At 34.0% G+C, this 24,365-nt stretch overlaps 2 protein-coding genes across 3 annotated transcripts in view; one reads left to right on the forward strand and one right to left on the reverse strand.

Moving 5' to 3' along the window:
- Positions 1-24,365, reverse strand: part of LOC145303412 (uncharacterized) — a 113,564-nt gene that overhangs the window by 82,240 nt on the left and 6,959 nt on the right. The window lies entirely within an intron of this gene.
- The window catches only part of LOC145303410 (WASH complex subunit 1-like), a 99,919-nt gene continuing 98,831 nt past the window's right edge, over positions 23,278-24,365 (forward strand). The window contains exon 1 of the mRNA XM_080144731.1: positions 23,278-23,500. The gene's annotated coding sequence lies outside the window, so the exon portion shown is untranslated. The remainder of the gene's footprint in view (positions 23,501-24,365) is intronic.

Below are 24,365 nucleotides of genomic sequence, written 5' to 3' on the forward strand. Positions count from 1 at the left end.
TACATATATAGATATATTATTTTATTACCGTTTTATCTATTTAGTTACACATGTTTCTGTTACCGAATCGTATCGACGATCCAGTAACTTCAGACTTTAACAGAAGTTATGTTAAAGTCTGATGAAGTTGCTGGATCGTCGATACGATTCGGTAACAGAAATGTGTAACTTAACAGATAAAACGGTAATAAAATAAATAAAAATAAAAAATATATATTTGCTCTGCAATAGTATTGAGCACTTTCTTTAGGTTTTTACTAATTACCATTTTTGCTTATATATATATTTATAAAAAAGTGAACCATATCGTAAATTCAATCAACTAAAAAATGGAAACCGGGGTGAGGAAAAGAAAAAATATATATATATATATATATAATGGGGCAAGTTATATGTACAATTAAATAAAATAAATAAGTCGATTAAAAAACGATCGTTAAAATATACCCAAAGCGCTTTTTGTTCAGACAAACATTTTCAAGGGTCATAAGTCTGAAAATTATTATTTTTTAGAATATTTGGTAGTGATATGGAATATGAGCGGAGAGGAGGTTAAGAAAAAAAAAAAAAAAAAAACCCTGACTACCCAAATAATTCTAACTGAAGCCGGAGGTTTCTCTGCTTGCACAAAGTAGGGGGGTTAGCAATGATGGCAAGTGCTTCGAGGACAGACAGGTGGAACTTTGTGCGTCCTCGGTGCAAAACAGAAAAACACTCCGGAGAGAAAACAAGACCGCACTCCTTTTTATCGACCAAGTGTTGGCCGATGGACGATTCTATCAGTTGAGATTTTCTGGTAGTAGGTTGATGATCCCAGATAAAACGGGGAACATGTTGGGCGATTCTGACCTGAAGACGCTGGGTCGTCTTGCCTATATAGACGGCATCACACCGACATTGAAATTTATAAATAATATTACTAGTTTGGGAGATAGGCAAGACATCCTTACGAAATGAGGGAAAGGCGGTTTTTGTGGAAAAGGCAATACGGAGCGATAGAGCACCAAAATTAGAAGACACCAGAGAGGAAATCTTATCGCAAATAAGTTGGCCTTCAAGTCCAATCCAGGGTAACCTAAGGTATACCGGAAATCTACATGGACCGTATTTTGGTAGCTCAGAAAAGGATTTAATTTTTTTTATTAATAACTAAGTTAACTAATGGAGGTGGATATCCATTAGTAATAAAAATCCTTTTAATGTTTTCAATTTCCACATCAATAAAAGGTGGGGAACAAATAGCAAGTGCCCGATGGGTTAAGTTTCTAATAAGATTTAGTTTCCTGGTTGTGGGTGCAAAAGAATCCCAACTAAGATAAAGACCAGTGAAAGTGGGTTTTCTATAAATAGATGTCATAAAGGAAAGCCCACGTTTAGAAACTAACACATCAAGGAAAGGAAGGGAGTTATCTTTTTCCACCTCCATCGTAAATTTGTTTCCATTTTTTAGTTGATTAAGTTCACTTTTTTATAATTATTCTAAAATTTTGCCAATCGAATAAAGTTATATCCCATTTATATATATATATATATATATATATATATAGAAGCTGACCTCATTCTGTTTCTAGTGGCGACGGGTCCCTTACACAGTGAGTAGTTCATTATGAAGCAAGATTTACCAATCCCTAAATGCATTTCTAACTATATTGTTCAACAAGAAATCCTAAATGATAAAAAGTAATGCTGGAATAAGCAGAGAATTTTTTTTTTTTAGTTTGTTTTTTTCTTTTTCAGAGTTTTCCTTATAGACTTAAGATTACTTGATAGTTTGTTATTGCAGAAGACAAAATTTTATGAACAAATTTTTTTTTTTTTTTTACTTTTGGACATAAGGGGTTACTTTTCGGATCATATCTACAGGGACACTATGTAGAGAGTTGAAGAGCAACATGTTTGTTCACATTACATTTGAACTTCTGCATGTCAGTACAGTCACGGAAGCAGGAAACTGGGTCAGAATTCTAAAGTTTAGCAGTTTCTGGGAGGAAACTATTAGAGTGGGTTAGGCTTTCCTGCATCTAGAAATTTCTACAGTGTAGAGGTGGGATTTTGCTGCTTGTTGGTTTAGTCAGGGTATTTACGTTGCGGGGGCAGAAGACAGAAAAGTTCAAAGCAGATTCCATTAAAATACTTGAAAACATCAATACGATATTTTAGCGATGGGACAGAGGTTGGAGTTTGGTTGATAATGCGGGACAAATCATTAGATTTGAGACTCTTTTTTGGATCTTGTCAGTAAGAGACTAGTGGCAGATGCACAAACCCAGATGTGGCAATAATATTCAATGCATGATGAGCAAATGATGACTTTATAGAAATATAGGATACTGTCAGGTGCTAGTAATTTTCTAGCATAGTATAAAGAGCCCACCTTCTTTGCAGGAACATTGGCAATGTCTTTAATGCATTCGTTCCAATTTATGTGAATGAAGAACTTTTAGCTTGCGTATTATTAGTCATAACAATGAGTTAACTTTCTAACTCTTGGCCTTCGAGTCAAGATCAAAGTGTAGTATCTGTTTTTCAGATCTACACTTCAATTTCTTGTTCTCTGTCAGTGGAGGAGAAATCCTTCACGACTGAGACAATTTTTATTTTTGTTCTTTTTCTCCACATTAAAAAACGACCCTGGTGTCTAACTCTGTCCCGTGGGGAGGCATTGTAAATAGGAACAATGAGTGATTGAGAAGGTTTCTTGTAATTGTCAAAGCAGTGATTCCCAACCTTTCAAATATGGTGACCCATTTTAAAACAAACAATAAGGAAGTGACCCAATCCTTAAAATATCTTCTATATTTATTCAATTTTTGTAAAACAATCTACCATATACTTCAGTTATTGAATTATAGATTTATTCAAAGTAGCTATACATTTCGTCAATTCATGATTAATTTCAAACTTATAAAAATTTCCAAATTTGCTACAAACTTAAATAATTGCAAATCAATTCAAAATTATTCAAACACATAAATTTTCACCATTATGTAAATTATGTTTAAAAACTAACTTTAATGAGGCAGCTGGTATTGCACTTTTTTAGCTAGTAATTCTATTCTAGGCTCCGTTGTTGATATGAGACACTTCAAGTAGTCTTCCATATTTAATTGATTTTTATACTTGCTTTTAAGGATGAGAAGTTAGGAGAATGCTGCTTCATATAAATTGTTGTAAATGACAATAAATTTCTTATTGCGATTTTAGGGAAATTTTTACACAAAATTCTTGTAGCTGCAATTTATCAATGTTTTTCACTGTGTTTTCTATAATATTCACATTTGGCTGACTCTACTTTCGATGTGAAGAGACGGCTTGAAGAAAAAAAATATATATGTATAACAAATAGGATGGCACCTTTTTTGAAATATTGTTAAATGAATATTCAAATTTTTTTTGAAAGCCAAAATGATATATTTTTCTTTAAATAGATACTGAAAGATATTAAGCAAACTTTTGATTCGAACAAGACCTTTTCATGCGATTTTTTTTTTTTTCTTGGAGATGTAAAAATCTCCCTTGGTGATAGTTTGTCCAGATGTTAGCTGGACAATTTTAAAGTTTTCATTTGCTTTGCTTTTCTACAAAAAAATTTAAATATTCATTTAACAGGATTTAAAAAAAGGTCCCCTCCTATTTCTTATAACATTTTCTTATGAGACTGTCACAGGAGCCGCCTGCTTACACTTGAAGAAAATAGTAGACACAAAAGGGAGCATGATGAGCTATATTTTATTTTTGAAAAGAGTTAAGTGAATAGAGTATAATATATTTGAAAATTAATACACTTAACAAAATTTACTCCTTAACTCTTACTATATCGTTGCATGGAAAATTACCTCCCCTTTTTTCCAAGTAACCTCACTAGTAACCTTTTTTACTTACATTATTAGTGTGTACATATTATTTATAGGGGATAAATATATTGTCATCATTGTCATTTTTGTTAGTAAAAATCAATATATACGTGTTTTTGTTGATAAATGAACATATGTCATTCATATTGAAAGGAAAAAAAAAAAAAATCAATATTGATTGCAAATACAATGTGGTAATATAATAAAAATAAGCTGGATTTAGCTGCTCCCCTAAATAAATTTTCCTAGAGGTTGGTCGCCCTCTCCAATGCTAACTAGACTTTTCAATCGAGTACGGCTGACCATATATGGTGGGAAAAGGGAAACCATATACACTTATGGGATAAAGTAAAAATTATATAGAGAAAAAAATGGTGGAAAGTAAGACAACTGAAAGAAACAGTGCATAAGTGACAATCAATTACCAAGTAGACCTAGTGTTACATGATAAGGGCTGTTCCCTTTTCATGTAAGTATAAAAATAGAGAGATTTAGTTAAAATCAAAATGAAATAGAATAGACGAAATTCGAACCTCGTAATTTAGGTTTAGAAATAGATTACGAGAGAGAATTAGCAAATGGAATGTAAAAAACAAACCATTGTTTAGCTTAGAGATAAAATAGCTTTAAGAAAAGAATGTGCATTGTCAATTCTGTTATGAAAATTCAATTGAAGAATGCAACTATAAGATAATTTAATAAACATGTTTTTAACATATTGGAAATATAGGTTACTGGGAATATAGGTTAAAATTCCTTTTGTAAACAAAGGAAAAAGTTTTGGACACGCATTTCCAGAACACATGAAAGAAGACACATGTTTTAACATGTGTATGACGTCATGGAAAATGGGAAGTTCTCGATATAGTTAGAAACTTTAGAGTTAAGCGGAGAGAAACTGAGAGAGAGTCTGAGGACGACAGACGACAGTCTGGATATGGGAGTCGAACGTCTGGAAGCGAGACGGTCACCTTTGAAACATAGTAAAACTTTGAATTCTTGACTAAGAAAACCACGGCCGGTCGAAGAAGAAATAAACCCATCATGTGTTTTTATAAACGTCGTCTTTGTGTTGTAATTCTCCCAAAAGGTAAAGTCATTATATGTCTTATATATCATGTGTTTTAAAATGTCTTCACTTACACAATGTGAACTCTACATCTCATATCTACACTTCTAAGTACAACATTTTATATATATGAATCTCATCATAACATGAACACAGAACGCAACAACAACATTCCTCTTACTAAGACTCACTTTTAATAAGACTCTAACAACAACCACTTTTAATAATAAATATATAACACTAGTATAGAATTTAACACGATATGGGAACTGTTAATTATAAATAATAGATAATATATACAGTAATAAGTTTATATATATATTAATACTTAAAGTTTACACATAAATTTATACTTTCGTATATTAATTTATGTGAGTAAATGAAGTAGTTATATATATAACTACTTCATTTACTCACATAAATTAATATACAAAAGTATAAATTTATGCGTAAACTTTAAGTATTTACTTCAACAGTGCTCAATACGTAGGTAGAGCTATTTAGTAAGTTATAAAATATATATGGCGATTAAGCTACACTTATGCCTGAAGAATCCTAGAGTGGATGAAACGTGGAATATTCAGTGTAGCTTAATGGCCATATATATTTTATAACTTACTATATATATATATATATATATATATATATATAAACACACACACACACACAGAGTATTATATAGTATAACACGCAGTAATAAATAGTAATATTAGAAATAAAATAGGTTTAAAGTTCCTAAAATTTGCACTAGAATTGTTCGCAAGGACTTGTGGCATAGTGGTTAGAGTAGTTGAAAAACTTTGATCGCAAAGTGATTCAATTTTCAATATAGGTGACTGAAAAATACAACTGTGAATTATTTGGACCTCTATTCAGTCATGGAATTAGAGCGTGCTACCTCGGTGAAGTAAATAAAGAGTTTTGTTTGAAATTCTGTGCAGATCCTGAGTTTAACAAAAAAACCCTGAAACAGTTTGGAGGTTACATCGACCGAAACGTTGTGAAAATGACACTTAAGATGAGAATAGTAGTCTGAATAATAACCAATCCTTATTTAAAAAAATTCAGAAGCTGTTGAGTAAAATGTTCCATATTTCAAGTGTATTTAAAGCATTGCTGTGACTTTTTTTTCGTTGGACGTGTGTGTGTGTGGGGGGGGGGGGCTAAATTGCAACAGAACAAAAAATTAACTATTTTTGCTCTTTTTAAATTTAAATTCTATTTAAATCAAAACATTGTGGGTGGTATAGTAGTGTTGTTATTTTTCCTGTATTGTTTTTAAATTCAAAATTCAACTTTTTTAAAAACTTCTTACTTTATTTTTGTTTTATGTTTTTAATACTCTCTCTTTATTATTTTGTCTACATCCTTTACTTATATATAGAATCAATAATAAAAAATAGACGTTTTTCTTTGTTCTTTTTAATAACATAATTTATACAGGGTGAAATGATAAAATTGTCGCCCTAGAAAACAGGAGAGTTCCATTTCCACTTTTGATGAAAACTGGGGTTTTTTTTTTGTTGCAGACCATCTACTAGTTGGCCAGTTGTGTACAAATCCCAAGAGCGATAGGAGCCTTCTATTATGTCTGAAAGTGATATAATGTTCAACAAGTGTGACCAGAGATGTACTTCTGTACAACTCATGCTCTCTACCGATTCCATGTTATGACAACAGGACCATTGCCAACACCCTCAAAATGCATCACTGGATTGCCACAAATAACAGAGACGAGCCCAGGGTGATGAAAACAAAGTTCCCAGCCACGGTTATGGTCTTTGGTATGGTTTCAAGTAAGGGCCACATCATGCCACCTCACAGCTTTGAAGTGTGATAGCAGCCTTCTAGAGATGTGCCGCTGTACAACTCCTGCTCTCTACCAATCCAAGTTATGATAACAGGACCATTGGCAGCACCCTCAAAATGCAAATCCGGATGGTTCAACGCTTGAGTGTACAACTGAACGAAGTTTCCAGCTATGGTTATGGTCTTTGATGTGGTTTCAAGTGAGGGGCAACATCATGTCACCTCACATCTTCAAAGTCGGCTTGGATGTGCTGAAGAGAGTGGTGCTCCCATGGTGCAATCAAGTGGCCATTGGCAGACCCTGGGTGTGGCAGCAGGACTCGGCACTGACCCACAAGTCCAAAGAGACCCAGGCTTGGCTTCAGAAGGAGTGCTACAACTTTGTACTCTTCTCTCACTAGCCCCCCCCCTCCTCTCACCTGACCCCACTGGGCTACTTCATTTGGTCATACATCGAGAACATCACCAAAGCGAACCTGATCACTGCCATCCCCTGAGTATTTGCCAAGCTATCACTGACGCTTGTGGAAAAGGTATGCTCCCAGTACCAGATCAGTGTCGAAGCAGTGATTGAGGCTGAAGGTGGCTGCATTAAATATATGTCAGCTCTACTACATAATCAAGTTACCTGAATTGATTTTTTCAATAAAAGTTTTAAAATAAAGCTGTAGGGTTGCTTTCTTTAGGGCGACAAATTTATCGTTTCATGCTGTCTATTCATCTTGGATCAATTCAGACCAAACAAGACCATTCTTTATAGACCAAAATAATTTATTTTTTATAAACATACTTCTATGTAGCCATGGAAATTGAGTAAAATTTGATTGAAACAAATGACTCAAGAACTTATTTACATTAGACTTGAAAACGACCATGGTATTGTTAACTAGAAAGCAGTTCTTCACCTTAAAACTAGAAGAAATGCATGTGCTTAACCATTAAGAAATGTATTTATTCATTAGAAGTTTGAGAATAATTAATAAACGAAAATCAAATCTTTAATAACATCAGTTCTTTCATTTTTGACTAAACCACTCCATTATCTACATACACCTGTCCCATCCTATTCTAACACTTTCTCCTACTGTTACCTTGCATTTTGGATTTCTCACAGCACTAATGGATAAATATTGACAATCCTTCATGTTTTTCTTGATGAAACTTATTTCGAGGTGAAATATTAAATCAAATCATGACTGCTAGTCTCTCTCCTCTGATTTGAGCATGTGGTACAATGGGAAAAAAAGTGGCTGGTTACTTTTAATGCATCTAAAACCAAGCTTCAGTCTTTACATCATCAACGCTCTGATCCCCATCTAGCATCAATTGAAATGAATGGCTCTCGTTTTGGTTTTGACAAGCTTCTGAGTTTGACCTTGACTCCTGATCTAAAATGGAACACATACATCAAATTGGTTGCCAAGGTTGCTGGAAACATGGTGGGATCTTTCTAGTGATCCAGTATATATCTACCTGCTGATGCAATTCTCTACCTATATAAGAGCCAGGTATGTCCAAGGATGAAGTATTATTGCCACATCTGGGCAGGAGCTGCTAGAAAGATCTTATCCTGCCTTGACAGAGTTCAAAATAGACTTCGTAGCCTAGTAGGGGATGCCCTTTTCTGTCCCCTGCAACCTCTTTCTCACAGAAGAGACTTTGTGAGCCTGTCTCTGCTTTATTGTTATTTGCATGGCAGGTGCTCGTCTGAGTTCTAATCTATGGTCCCTTCTCGCCAAACATCCACAAGAAACACTCGTCTAGCTGAAACCACTATCAATAATTTTCCCCACTCTTTTTCTGTGCCTAAGCCTAAACATAGATTCCATGAACAAAGCTTCTTTCTTAGAACTGCACACCTGTGGAACACCCTTCCATTTTCCTGCTTTCCAGCTGACTACAATATGGTCGTCTTCAAGTCCAATGTAAACAAGTTCTTGATGAGCCGTCCCCTTTAAGTAATCCAATTTACCATATTTCCGCTACTAACGATTACTATGATATTGTCTCATTGACTACTGTGCACTCTTTAACCCTTATCCTCGAATGGCCTCTGGTTCTTTGTAAAAAAACAAAAAAAAACAATAAGTAAACACTAAGATAGGCTAAAAGTAATAAAATAATGTATACGATGATTAAATAGAATTCAAAGTATTAGTTTCACACATTTTTTGAAATAGGAACGTTTAAAACAATGCATCACGCAAAATTTTTCAAGAGATAAATTTTTATATTTATATAGCGAGTGTAAATATTACACGTGTATAAAAACTGTTGGAATTTTATGATCGTATCTCACAACGAAATGACACAGTTATAATGTAAACAGTTTTAATGTAAAGCATTAAAGATTTTAACAAAATATAAATTGCATCCTTTGAAGATCGACAAACATTAGCGACATCTAAAAGGAGATTCTGCCCATTCTCGAAAGTTGGCAAAACGCAAGCTGTGTCAACCAATGCAAACAGTTGGAGAAAGACTTGTATGAAAAAGAACGTGGATCAATCAAAATGTCAAGTATTATCTCATTATTACGCATGTATAACTTAATATATTTAACAATTTCTTTCTTTCTCCATTAGTTTTATTTCATCTAATGATTTTTCTTTACAAGGGCCAAGAAATCAGGCAGTAAATTGTACCAGATGTTCATCTATTTATAGAAGAAAAAAAAAACACTTCCTGATTAAATCATGAATAACACGGCTGTGAATTCAGTGTCAATGAAAATAGCTGACTGAAAAACAAAAATTTTTTAAAAAAGGTAAAAAATTTTGAAAATGTAACTTATAAATGAAAAAAGGAAAAATTTATAAAAAATACAAACATTTAATTCACAAAGTCTTCACAACACTAAATTTTTGAACCGGTCAAGATTTCGCTGGTCCCAGGTTGGACTATTCAAGATTTTGTCAGTCCCGGATCGGACCATTCAAAATTTCACGAGTAGGGGTTATATTTAGCTTACAGACTCCATAGCCCTGCTAATTAGTACCTATAAAATATGGTAAGATATAACAGGTGAAAAGGATATTAAAAAAAAAAGAAAAAAGAAAAAGAAAAGCATCAATAGGATTTTTCATTTTTTACCATCTAATCTATTCACCGGATGAGGGGGGCTTGTTAATTAACCGATAGTTGATTTGTATCTTTTTTCCAACCATATTGCTGCATACATAACCACAACACAGCTTAAGTAGAATTTGCACTTAGCCTAGTTTATTACAACACACATATTTACCAGGGTCAACTAAGTGCAGAATCTATCAGGTATGCATATGCAATGTGATGATGTATGTGAATTTTAAAGAAACGTGTTGCAGGGAGAGAAATAAGACCATGATACGATGGATGCGTAATTTGAATCTTAAAAATTGGGGTTAGATCTGATCTCAGAGAAAGATTAAATCAGGACAGCATGAAGAGATGCGTGTAGCACAGGAAACTTTAATTTGGTCGCATCGAATACATGGATGAGAATTCTTGGGTTAGTAAATGTGGAACAGTTAAGTAGCAGAGTCAATTCATAAGAAGTGATAAGGATGGATTTGAGAGAAAGTGGGATAAAGACCTAACAGAATTAGGTTAGTTTGGAAGTTAATTTCTGAAGGCCATCTAACACATGCCAGTGTGTAAGACAGATGTTGAACCAAAATATTATGATGAAAAAGGGTAAAATGTTCTAGTATTATGCAATATGCGTTACACCAATCGTTAGTATGCAATATGCGTTACACCAATCTTATTATACAATATCCGTTACACCAATCTTACTATACAATATCCGTTACACCAATCTTACTATACAATATCCGTTACACCAATCTTACTATACAATATCCGTTACACCAATCTTACTATACAATATCCGTTACACCAATCTTACTATACAATATCCGTTACACCAATCTTACTATACAATATCCGTTACACCAATCTTACTATACAATATCCGTTACACCAATCTTACTATACAATATCCGTTACACCAATCTTACTATACAATATCCGTTACACCAATCTTATTATACAATATCCGTTACACCAATCTTATTATACAATATCCGTTACACCAATCTTATTATACAATATCCGTTACACCAATCTTACTATACAATATCCGTTACACCAATCTTATTATACAATATCCGTTACACCAATCTTACTATACAATATCCGTTACACCAATCTTACCATACAATATGTGTTACACCAATCTTATTATACAATATGTGTTAGACCAATCTTATTATACAATATGCGTTACACCAATCGTTATTATACATCTATATGTTGGATTTCATACAACAGTGTTATACCAAAGATTTCATTTAAAAAAAAAAAAATAAAATAAGGGGGGGGGGGGCTTAATGCTTTCTGCAGATCCAATCTTAGGTAAGTGGAAGCTCTAGGCCAATTGAATTTGATGCGCCTCAAATGTAATAGAAAAAAATATACCAAAAAAAACTAAAATTATGCAATTTATTAAAAACTGCATTTATATCTAAATTATCAAAACACTGAAATTCATAAGAAAATATTCGTGCAGATGCCAAACCTTCATCAAAAATCAACTTTTCATGCTTTGATTGGAGCAAATTCTAACACAGAAATACAGAGACTGGACAATATATCATTCAATAGATATCATTGCCAGACTGTTCAGGCGTTCTTGCGTCACCGTTGTTCTCCAGCGTTCTTACGTCACCGTCGTTCTCAAAGGTTCTTGCGTCACTGTCATTCAACAGAATGCTCTTGAAGGCCGGAGGTTACATTGGCCGAAATGCTGCGAGAATAACTTCCAAATCGTCCAAATAATCCCAATAATAAAATTCACTTTTGTTTATTACTTTTCTGAATTTTTGAGACAAGGATTGATTGTTTGTATTATTTAATTTCTTCAAGCTACTGTTCTCATCTCGAATGTTATTTTCATAATGTTTTGCTCAATATAACCTGATCTTCAGTTGCCGCACTCAGTACTATGCACTTCTGGAGCTTGAAGGTTTAGTTCTTACTTTAGGCGATATTAACTAAAAATAGATATTGCTTAAGACTTCTATCTGATCATGGCTGGTAGAACAAGAACAATCTACCCCTGTGGATTTAAATAAGAGTGAACTTCCAAATTGTATAGATTTCAAAGTTTAACAAAACAGACATGAAGGTCAGAAGTTACATCAGCCGAGACATAAGCACATCCAAGTAATTTGTATTCTTTGAACTCCTGTACTCATCTTGAGGAGTATTTTCACAACAATTCGTCAATGTAACCTTTGACCTTCAAATTCACAAACTTGCACAAGATTTCAAATAGAACTTTACATTTAATCTATGGGAGTAGCATGCTTTCATTCTGTCGGCCATGACTAAGTAGAAGTTTTAAATAATTTGCAATTGCATTTTTAACTCGTACTGAGGATTGAACCTTCAAACTCCAGAAGAGTGTAACTTACAACTGCCACCAAGTACTTTATCCATTAGGCTATACATTCTTATGACAATCAGAAGAATCTAAATTATCGTTCTTCATCTCAAAAATTCAGAAACTATCCAAGTCCAAGTAGTCAGAATAATCCAAAACTACAAAGTTGTGATTGTTTTACGTGAATCAAAATATTTTTCTTGGAATTACACATTTCAATTAGATTTTTATCTTTTCTGAAACAAGTCAAATTTCCGGGCAAATCCAACTAGGAACAGCTAGTATAAACATATGAACATCTCTGCAAATACATCTGCTTACTTCAGGTAAAGAAGCTAAATGCACACCGTGTAGCTCTTTAAGCATATTTTAAGCCCATTGTTATTATGCCATTAAATGACCTTTCATTAAGTAATACGTCTAAACTTTCATGTAAATCAGTAATGTGCCAGAGCAGAGGGAGGCAGAACAGGCGATGGAAAAGCACCATCCAAATAGAAAAGGGGAAAAAATTATTTTCAAACTTCAGTATTCATTAATCAAGTTTTGGAGGCTAACTTCCGTGTCAGAAACGAATGTTAAACATATTTTACTTATATTTAAATAGGTATATATTTGCTTCCTATGCATCGGTTGAGCATGCTAGTGAAGGAATTAATGCATGTCGTTTCATGTAAAGCATTGCTCTTTGTATTTGAACTCTTGAGGCAGTCAGTAATGTTAATGTAAGCAGTATTATAATTTCCCTTTGTAAGAAGTCTTGACTGCTAACCAAACGAATCACAGTTTGAAACAATCAACATGACTAGCCATACTGAAGAGTTGATGAAACAGCTATCTGTGAATAACTAAAAATGAATTTCTTTATATTTGAAGGGAAAAAAATAAGCATTTCTTTTAAATACAGTCGTTTGAAAACTAAAAGCATATTACTTATTTACACACGTGGTCACCCCCAAACAAAGCATATTGCCCTTTGGACGTAAGGGCTACTATTCAGGACAATGTTTACAGGAGACTATGCAAAGAGATGTCAGTACAGTCAGGGAAGCAGATAACGGAGTGGGGGGAGGGTCCAAAGTCTAGCAGTTTGATGCAAATAGCTATTAGAATAGAAGAGTTTCCAGCATCTAGAGATCTCAATAGTGAAAGAGGTGAGATTTTGTTGCTAAATGGGTTTGTCAGAGGATGTATGTTGAGGGGGTACAAGTGTGAGGAGTTCATCAGAGCATATTCCATTAAAGTACTTGTAAAACAGACACAGGGATGCAACATTGCAGTGAAGTGACAAGGGTTGGAGCTTAGTTAACAGTGCAGGATTTGAAACTCTTTTTTGGACTCTGTTCAAGAGAGAGAGAGACTAGCGGTAGATGCAGCAATAATACTACATGCGAATGTTGGCCGTGTAAAGATTCAGGATACTTTAGAGATTATCTATGTTCCATCCTGTTTAATATGAGCATGGCTATTCAGCATTGGCTGAGAGCACAGATAACAAAAAAAAAAAAAAGTTTTGTTTTTTTACTGGATGAAGGAATCACTAATTATTAAGGCTGCCTAAAAGCCACTCAAAAATCTGGATTAATGAGTGTCAGGTGTTCAGTGTAACGCTAATGATCGATAATGGTGGAACCTGGATAGTGTTTGATTATTTAAGAGGATGACTAAACAAGAACTGGTTAACATCCGCCTTTAAAACGACAGTCAACTGGGAAGCAGCCCCACTGCATTTTGTTCCATTGACAGGTAATTCTAGGAAAGAAACTTGGCTCGTGGAATTTTCATTTAGTTTTAGGCACAGGTAGAATATAAAGGAAATTGATAGTTGTTGTAGCTAGACGAGGGTCTACTGTTCTAGGGGGGGGGGGGTAGTATAGATAGAAATTCAGTTAAGGTAGAACATCTTTCTTTTAAAAACTCTCCTAATCACACTTCAAAGGTCTCTATTTACTTCTCCATGAGAAAAAGTTGGACATGAAGTCATTTTTTTTGTTTTTATGAGAGACATCTAGCTCTCCCAAAACAGGCACCATGGAGGAGACAAAAACAAAAATTGCCCAGTCAAAAAGATTCCCTCCTCCAACAGAACAGATACTAAATGTTGATCTTACCCTGAAAACCAAGAAAGTGTATTTTAGGAGTTTCAGACCAAAGATTTGGGGGGGAAAAAATTAAATGACTGACTAATTTTGTTCTTGTTACTTACCCCCCCCCCCAAAAAAAAAAAAACGCTGTAACAATGACGAACGTTGAAATAATTCCTACCAACAGTTGGGAGTTAATTGATCTCTTTATAAACAAATTTGGCAGTTGAAAAAGTGAGTCTGCAGGAGTACACACAACCAGTTGCTATGCCAACCAATCGTAGCCTCACACTGGCGAGACAACTGTTAAACAGAAAGAAACACTTGTACATTAACAATTGCATGTGCACAACAACATCTACTGCTACTGCAATCATTCCCTTTCGGATCCAACTAAGAGCGCATTAAATGGTTTTGCTCATGTCAAAGTTTCTGAAAATTTACAAATACAAAACTTGTATTTTGTACAGATTGCTTTTGTAATTTGCTTGATTGCACGTGTACTCTTCTACCCTTAGCTCCATCTACTTTACAAAAAAATGTGTCCATATTCTGTCCAAAGCAAGGACAAAGAATATATCAGTTTTGTGGGGATGTCTCCTATAGTTTTCGACTTTAAACTGGACATACACAATTGCTGTTTATTTAAGACACAAAGCACCAACATACTTTTAAAGCAATGTCTCCTTTAAATATGTATCTACAATGTTTTATTTTTCATTAAAAGTTGACAGTAAATTGATGAAAATAAGCAATGTTCAAACATAAGTGCACGTGTTTCACTAATATTTTTGGTAAAAAAAAAAAAATGTTGGTTTAAAGGTGGTAAGAGTTTACAGGTAAACATTACAAAGTCAGGAAAGTGCCATCAGAAAACTTACCCATTCCTAAAGTCGTTATCTGTGATTGAAAAAAAAAAAATTGAGGAATGTAAATCAAACTGAATTCACAGACGTTTGAAGCTGATGAGTTTGTGTTCATGCAAGGCTTGAATGACTTGCAAAAAATGTTGACAACAAAAAACTGACCTCTCCTTGTAAAAAACGGTGAAAGAATGCTTTTTGGTCAACTTTTGGATATTATTCGGCTGAGAGACTGAGTTTTCAAACGATACCAATTTTGTCAGTGTTGTCACGTGTGTTGAAAGTTTTAGCGAGATATACAAACATACATACATTCTAACAGACATTTGAGATTTATATAATAGATCGCATGATTTTGTGTACATCTTGACAGGTCTTCCTATTTCAGTGGTTAAGTGTTTAGGATTCCACAACACCACCTAACTTTCTGTAGCAATGTCCGGCATATCGGGTTCTTCTTTCTCTTATTACTGAAGAGATCCTGAGCAATTGACAATACAGATGGCTAATGGTTGGGTGTGTTTTCCAGTTTAAGTTTAACACTGCCCAGAGCATTCTAATGTAAGTTCCATCTAATTTAATTACAAGTTTTTTTTATGGAGAATCCATGTTGGTGAACCATAAAGCAGCAGTCTCCACAACAGCTCTAAAGAGTTTTTCTTGATCAGTTCAGAGAGGGCAGATTTCCACATAATTTTCAGCCAATTGTGCATTTTAAGTGTACTGAATTTTTGAGATGAGGGTTGGGTATTAAACATGAACTGGAACAAATAAAAAAAAAAAACATTCAAGGTTGCTGAATACCCACTTAGCAACAAAATCACACCCCTTCACTGTTGAGGTCCCCAAATGTTAGAAAGCTTTTTACTCTAATAGTTGCTTCCCTTAAACAGCTAGACTTTGGAATTTCCTTCCTGCTACCCTGACTGTACTGATATGCAGAAGTTTAAATGTAATATAAACCAACATCTTGTTAATCTTTCCAAGGCATAGTCCCAAATAGTAGCCTTTTATGTCCAAGTGATGATATGGCTTTTTAGGAGTGAACGCAAGTTTAAAAAAAAAAAAAAAAAAGAAAAAAAGTAGAGTGTCCTCTATGGAAGAAAACTTCTCATCTGCCAGCATTCTATGTCTCTAAAAAGCCACCATGAGTATTGTTGTCACATCTGGGCTGGTGCACAAACACTAACCTTTCCTTCTTAAACAGAGCTTAAAAAAATAAAACTCTTATCTAATAGGTCCCATAGTATCTACCAAACTCCAGCCCCTGTCCCATCAAAGCAATATTGCATACCTTGTTTTATTGTTTTACAAGTACTTCCATAGAATGCGCTGCAAACCTACTTCATGATGTAGCCAGGTTGAACAATAGTAGTTCTCATCAACCAAGAAAAACAAACTCACAACACAGATTCGTTTGTTAGAAAAATATAAAATTATTACTTTATTTCTTCTTAGTGATGTGCTTCAAGTGGTAGACAGAGGGAGGATCAGGAGGTAGCGGATTCAGTGACGACTCGTGGCTGCTGTCGTTTTTTTTTGGACCGACTTCATTCTCTTTTGCCTCACCTGCTTATATTGACCTGTTCTCTAGCAGGTGTTTCAACCCCAACAGCTGTGAGATCAATTACTTGACCTATTCACCTATGGCAGCGTCAGTTTTGACAGCTTTACCTTATCACTTAGTGCTTTTAGCTTCAGACCATTTTGTATGTGTGCGTGCATGCATGTGTGTGCACTGTCTAAACACAATGCAGCAACACAATATCCTTGACTGGCCCAACAAGCAACAAAATTTTATTCCTTCACAGTAGAGGTCCTGAACTGATAGCCTTTGGAATTCCCTCCCTGTTCCCCTTACCAACATGAATAAATTTAAATGCAATGTGAACAAACATCTGATTACTTAACTCCCTACACAAAATTCCTCCGTAGGTATAACCTCTAATTCAAAATAGTTTCTTAAGTCTGAATAGCAATGTGCTTTACTCAGGATGAATTGAAGAAAAAAAAACGACAATGCTAGAATGGTCATTTTAGAAGGATCAGAATGATTGTCCCAAAGTGGCAGCAACATTTACACTGTACTATCAATACTCTGATCCTCCCTTTGTCCCAATTGAAATGAATGGATCATGCTTCGTGGAAGCTGTATACTTCAATAAGCTTCTGGGACAGATCTTCAATCTAGACCTTAAATGGAAGGCTTACATCAAATCAGGTGTTAAATTTGCTGGAAAAACGGTTAGATCATTCTACCGTTCAAAAATTATCACCTTTCACACAATTCTCAAACTGTCTTAGTATTCATACTATATAATATTTTATATCTATAAAAGTGAGAATATGTGCATGTGTAAGGACACTTCTGAATCTATATACTCAACGAATTTTTGATCTACAGACTTGAGATTTAACATATAATGTATTCACACATATTTTTAGTCGGTTTTCATTCAGAAAAAAAGAACTGCTAAGGGGTCAAAATTGAAAAATTTGTACTTGAGGTGTGAGGGGGGGGGGGATCACCAGATTTTTATCTGTTTATCAACTGTTTCACAAAGTTTAAAAACACTTAACGATCGTCACAAGCTGGCCTAATAGTTATCGTACTTGACATGTCTAATGTTTGTTTTAATATTCTGACTCTTAAAAACAATGATTTTGCTCAAACTGACTCCATAGCATTGACAATCTATAATTATGAACAAAACATATTTGCTCAGTCAAATTTGAAAAGCAATTTGACATCACAATTGCCCTAGAAACAAAACTTCTGTTGAGAGATTCGCTAATCCTATGTAGATCTAGCAGAATGGAAACAATATTGCATGTTACTAAGATGGTTATTTTTGCTGAGGTGGTTGACTACTACTCTATTTAACACAGATTTCAGCAAATTACTCATGTCGCATAGTAGACTTATTGCTCTGTATTGAGAAAGAGATGATCGATTACTAAAATTCTTAAATATGGGGCATTACTAATGAGGTTTTCCAGAGTGTTGGGAAACAATTTTTCTTCTGACAACGCTTAAACAGTAAGTATCAGAGTTAGTTCTGGTTGAAGCTTTTTCAGCACTATAATTGGAATGCCATCAGGGCTAGTTGGTTTACTGGAATCAAGACTTTTGATTAGCTTGGCAACATCATCAACAGATTTGTATGTTGAATAGTATGTTTTCTGATACAGGAGGAAATACACAGAGCAGAATAAGCTGCAAAGTTCTTGACAAAGAGTTTGGCATTGTCTGATGCCGACGAGATTACCTCAGATCTATTGATGATGGTTGGGATAGAGCACACGCTTCTGTTCAGGACCCTGTTTGCTATTTGCCAAAACTGGTGGGAACCAAGCCACTACTCAGCTACTTTGGACTTGACAGACTGAGCATACAACTCTCTCACGTTTTTTATTACTTTTTTATAGTGGTTGCTGGCAGTCCTGAAAGCGGCTTTAGTCTCAGTACATCTATGACATTGGAAGTCATGGAAAAAGTGATTTCTGTGCACAATGGCAGCAGCATATTCTGGAGAAAACCACGGCTGGCTGTTAGGTATTTGCTGGAATTTTTTTGAGGGTATGGAACAGTCTATACCTTCAATTAACCATTCCATCAGATCTGATACTATGGAAGACACATTCTTTTTAAGCATGGAATGCAAAAGTAGATCTGATATGTACAGAAGCTATCCCAGTAAGCCATTGAGTATCAATATACTGTACGATGGAGAGGTACGTCTGAGAACTTATTACATTTCGATTTTATCTTAACTGACACAACTGAGTGGTTGGAAGATCCCAGTGAAGACAGAACGAAAGATGAACATAGCTCAGGGCAAGCACAAAAGTCTTTTCTTTCCACAATTCATTCACTTATTCATGGTACTTCTTCCTCTTCTTAACCCAACCGACAACAAAATCAAAGTTAAAAAATCGAAAGATGCTTGTAGCAAAAAAAAAAAAAAGTTCATTTTATGTTGTCACCTTGAACTCCTGACAACGTCTAAATTTACATAAGTCTTATTTTTGTATCGGAAGGGTGCCAGTACTTCTTCACAATGTGCACATGTCAATTGTAGGTGTTTACTACCATAACAAACATCACAATAATAATGAAAAACTTAAATAAGGTTAAGAAATAGGATTTACTAAACAAGACGATTACATTCTTATTTACGCACAACTATTTAAATATTAACAAGAGATAACAGTGGCTAAGTGGTTTACAACATGGACTGAAAAACTAGTGTGCCAAGTTCAAATCCAGTTCGTTCTGTAGAAACACTTTTGCTTAGGATGTTGGCAACCTTCATATGTTTTTCTAGAAAAATATCGGGGAAACTAATGTCAGCAATACAATCCTCTGATTCATAGGAACTGAATAAATATGTTAACACAATACTCATTAGATCAAAGTTAAGCAATATCGAGCCTTTTCAATAATAGGGGATCATTTGAAAATACCAGGGGTGGTACATGGAAAGTCCTTCCTGAGAAAAAGAAAAAAAAACGAAGTTGTCAAGACTTGCAAATAGTTTTTCTTCTTCAATAGCTTTGGATGTAGAAAGACTAAATGCAACTTCATGATGTAGAATGTTAGGCCACTACAACAGCAGAATACAGTTTTACAGAGATACAACATTAAATCATATTCCTTTTGTAAGCAAAACTAATTCACTTCCCAGGTACACAAAAGTAAACACAGACTTAGCAAAATCAGAGAAGAAAAACGAAATAATTCAATATTTACAAAAGCCAATGTTTGTTTTGAGCAAACATAAATCTTATCCAATTATCGGATTTGTATAATTAATCTGATGTGCTCTTCTCTTCTGAGAACAAACGAGAGTAGAATAAAGTGTCAATATTAGTGTTTTTAGAGAGGACATCACACTGAGCTTTTAATCCGACGGTTATCAACGACGGCCAATAGCACAATGCTTACCTACGCAGATTATTCCACAAATCCTTCAATTTGTAACACTAAGGGAGATAATTCAGTATATATTTAAGCAAACGTAAACATTAGCAGAAGCTGGGTAAAAATATTATCTACTTTTTTTATATATATATATAAATCCACTGTGTATGCGAGTTCCCTATGAACTCCTAAACAGCCAGGCCGATGTTTTTGAAATTTTACATAAGTGTACTTTATGTGTCTGGGAATGTTCTTAAATAGGTTTTGTATTGGAATGCTTCCAATAAGTATCGAAAAATCTATAAGTGAAAATATCTGATTAAACAAAGAACAGGTCAATTTTAACCAAAGTTAACATCACAAATGTATTCGAGTAGTTTTATCACCAAACAAACAGAAGAGTTTGGCATATAATATAAACAGCAGGTTCTTTGATATGACAGGGGCATGATCAAACAGAATTTTTCCATTTCAGAAAAAACTGAACTATGATACTTAACTTTTACATTTTAAACATTAATTTAAGCTATTATATAAAAATTTTATAAAATCAATAGATTCTCTACAGTGCAATGTAGACTACAATGTATTAGGGACTAAGTCACTGTGGAGAGGCAATCAATTGATTTAATTGAAAAATGGGCAATTTTACCAGTTTTGATGACAATAAAAATATTGGAAGTGTGGAACATTCGTTGATCTTCATTCAATCCTGGGCAACGTCGGGTCGCTCTACTAGTTGTTTATAATGTAAATAAAATAACTAAGTTTAATTATTAAAAGTTGTGGGTCTTTAATACTTGAAAGTGCTTTCTTTTAGTTATTTAAATATTTTTCTTTACTTTCTGATTAAATAATCTAAACTACCTCCTCAAGACTATAATGGACTACTCCAACAATACTTAAAGAAACATTTAGTATTGTTTCTGTTATTGCCTCAACTCTAGCTATTTTATTCGAGATGTATTTACTTTGTGTTATAGGGCTTATCACTTCCTTCTACGGCCAACTAACCCTGCTACTTCAACTGTTTTTCATCTAACCAAAGAACTCATCCATTCTTTCAATGTGACCACATCAACAAAGTTTCCTGTTTTATAGTGTTCAGATTTAATTTTCCTTTTTTAGGCGATTACATGCGAACATCCTTTAATAAAAAAAAAAAAATGAAAACCTGGTAAAAAGAAACATTATTTTAGAATTTAGAGAAGTTGCATATATAAATTCAACGTAAAATGACCTCTGCACATTTCAGGGCAGTTTATTTTATTTTTGATTATGAGAAAAGTTCTGTACATATTTTTAGAAAAGGAGGTTAGCTTTTGTGGTTTTATGATCGTACCACTGACTTAGGGTTATATGTATATTTTTAGAGAGAGGGAAAGGGAATTTAATGAAGGGGATGTTATTGTACAAATTTACCAAAATTTTTTTTTTTATTACAACCTGGACTTAGGGTTAGCGGTAGAGTCAAGGAAGGAGTATGCATGTTTTTTTTTTGTTTTTTTTTATACAACTTTAAACAACTTATGTTATTTTGAAATCGATTCAAGTGAGAATAAAATTTTACTTTAATTTTAACTCATAAAACACATTCGCTCTATTAACCCTAAGTCCGGATGGCAATAATTTAAAAAAAAAAAAAAAGGCTGAAATGTTAATGTACATGTTGAGCGACAAAAAAAAAAAAATCGATCAGAGAGACTTCTGGGTCATGATTGTTTTTACACTTCAATTTTTAATTTAGTCATTCATTGAATCATATTTTAAATGTTCATTTGAATTTTCTGCTCTAATAGCTATCAAACGTTTACAATTAGTTTCATCTCATATTGCAACAACTGGTGGGGGGGGGGGCAAATATAATACACTGTATTATTTTTTTACCAAGTTTTTTTTTTATTGCAACATGGACTTACGGTTCGGGGTAAAGGGTAAAACAGTGTATTGTTTTTGCCTGTTAGAGTTTTGCGGACTTCAAAACTTATTTTACAAATTATGCAAATTATTAATTTATTTTGCCAATCTTTACTTGTTTTCTGACATCTGGATAAATCAATTTCTTCAACAACATTCTATATTGAATTTATCATTATTACATATATTACATTATTAGCAGGGTGACCCAACGTTGCCCGGGATTGAATGATGATCAACAGATTTTTCACACTTCCATATTTTTATTGTCATCGAAATTGGTGAAATCGCCCATTTTTCAATCGATTGATTGCCTGCTTTAGTTGAGGATGCATCACAGTGCACCAGGAGGAAGCTTCACATGCCTCTCGCAGTGACTCAGTTCACAATATATATTGTAGACTACATTGCACTGTAGAGAACCTACTCTTAATTTAAAAATTGGTTTTATATATTATGGCTTGAATTAAAGTTTAAAATACAAACATCAAGTATTATGCTTCAGTTGTGCTTTAAACAGAAACATTCATTTTGACTGTACTCGTCATATCAAAGGACATACTGTTGATTTTATATGCCTGGCCTTACTGCTTGTGCAGTGATAATGGCTTGAATTTAAACTTAAAATGAAAAATGTCAAGCATCATGGTTCAGTTGTGCTTTAAACAGCAATAATACTTTCAAACACATCCCTGTCATATCAAAGAGCCTACTGTTGATTTTATATGTCAAGCCTTTCGGCATGTGGTAATAAAACTTCTCAAACGCACTTATAATGTTAGGCTGTGTAAGGTGTTAACTTTGGTCAAAATAGCCTGTACCTTCTTTCATCGGATTATTTTGATTATCGATTATCAATTCTTATCGAAGACTTTCTGATACAAGACCCATCTCAGAACACTGTCAGGCACATAAAGTAACTTTGTGTGAAATTTCATAAAGATCGGACCAACCATTTTTGAGTTCATAGGGAACAAACTCACACACAAACTTCCTTCTATATAATAGAGAATTACATATACTACATTATTACTTATGTTTCATTTGTTGTATATGTAATGTTATGACCTTTAAGCTGTGGTCATAGCGTAGTATCTGTTTTAACTGTGGCAAGCAGGGCCAAGGGTCAAAACATTATTATTATTATTAATAATAATAATTGATTTGAGTGACAGGGGAGGGGGGGGTCGCTGCATCAATTGGTATGATTAGAAGAATAAACAATTAAATTGGGGAAAAGATGATTGATGTATGAATCGCAAAAGGAATATGAAAATAGAAAATAGATGTAAACATTATTTTTGGGTTTGGATAAACAAATAACTAGATGGGAATTAGGTTGATCTGATACACGCAATAATGTGACGTAAAGAAACACGTGATGCATGAGATTTGAGAGAGATCCTAAGAGTCATTAGCTGGACATCGGAGAGGACGGACGGATCAATATGATGTTGGAAGCGGCGTCACTTCGGACAGTCAGGATGTAAGAACATGTAATCTCTGAAAATGCTGGCCAGATCACGAGAATAAATGTTCATAAATAATTCAGGTATGTGTTGTGTTATTTACATGTTAAAAAGAACTGTTTGTCTCCAACTGCTCCGATACGTCCATGTCAATCGGTTCCTGTTAGAACTGTTGCATAAATATTAAAATATGCAGCCTAGACGATCATACAACATATGACACGTTTTATAATATATCTTGATATACAACATATATTCCTATTGATTTGACAATTTGCAAAATTAAACAAATCAATTTCATTTATGAAAAGAAAAATTTGTAATATATTTCAATTCATTTGATTTCAGTAATTGTTAATTAATAGTAATGCAAAAAAAAAATTAAAAAACATTTGTAATATTATAAACATGCATGTTTAGAGGGTTTTAGCACAGTTTCATCTCTTTAAGCAGAGGTTTATGCTGAGAGACAGATCCACAGAAACAATGTTTCTACAGATATAAAGTTCCTGACTCGAGTCTTGCCAAAAATAATAGTAAATTGGATTTTTCTTTGACAAAAAGAGGTGTCTCCTTATATGGAGTTTCATGCTGAGAGATGAAGCCTTTGAAATAAATGCATTTTTGACAAATAAGAGGGACTAACATGATTATGACTTAACAATAAGAAAATCATAGTGAACAATGCATTCAACAAAATTTCACACACATTTCTAGATACCTATATCTAATAAGTTCAAAAGAAAGGACACACTTAGGGAGGTATTTTGGTGGTCAAGTCACTAAATAGAGATTAGCTGGTTTCCCGGCATAGCCCAGGATGTAATATAGATTGACTGAAATACATGGTCTAGCTGGTTTCTAGGCGTTGCCAGGGATGTAATATAGACACATTATGTTGTATATTACCTGTTCTCTTCTCCCTAAGGTAAAACAATTTCATATACA

The sequence above is a fragment of the Euprymna scolopes genome, chromosome 19 (assembly GCF_053919585.1).
Source record: "Euprymna scolopes isolate OS-2025 chromosome 19, ASM5391958v1, whole genome shotgun sequence".
NCBI classification, from domain to species: domain Eukaryota; kingdom Metazoa; phylum Mollusca; class Cephalopoda; order Sepiida; family Sepiolidae; genus Euprymna; species Euprymna scolopes.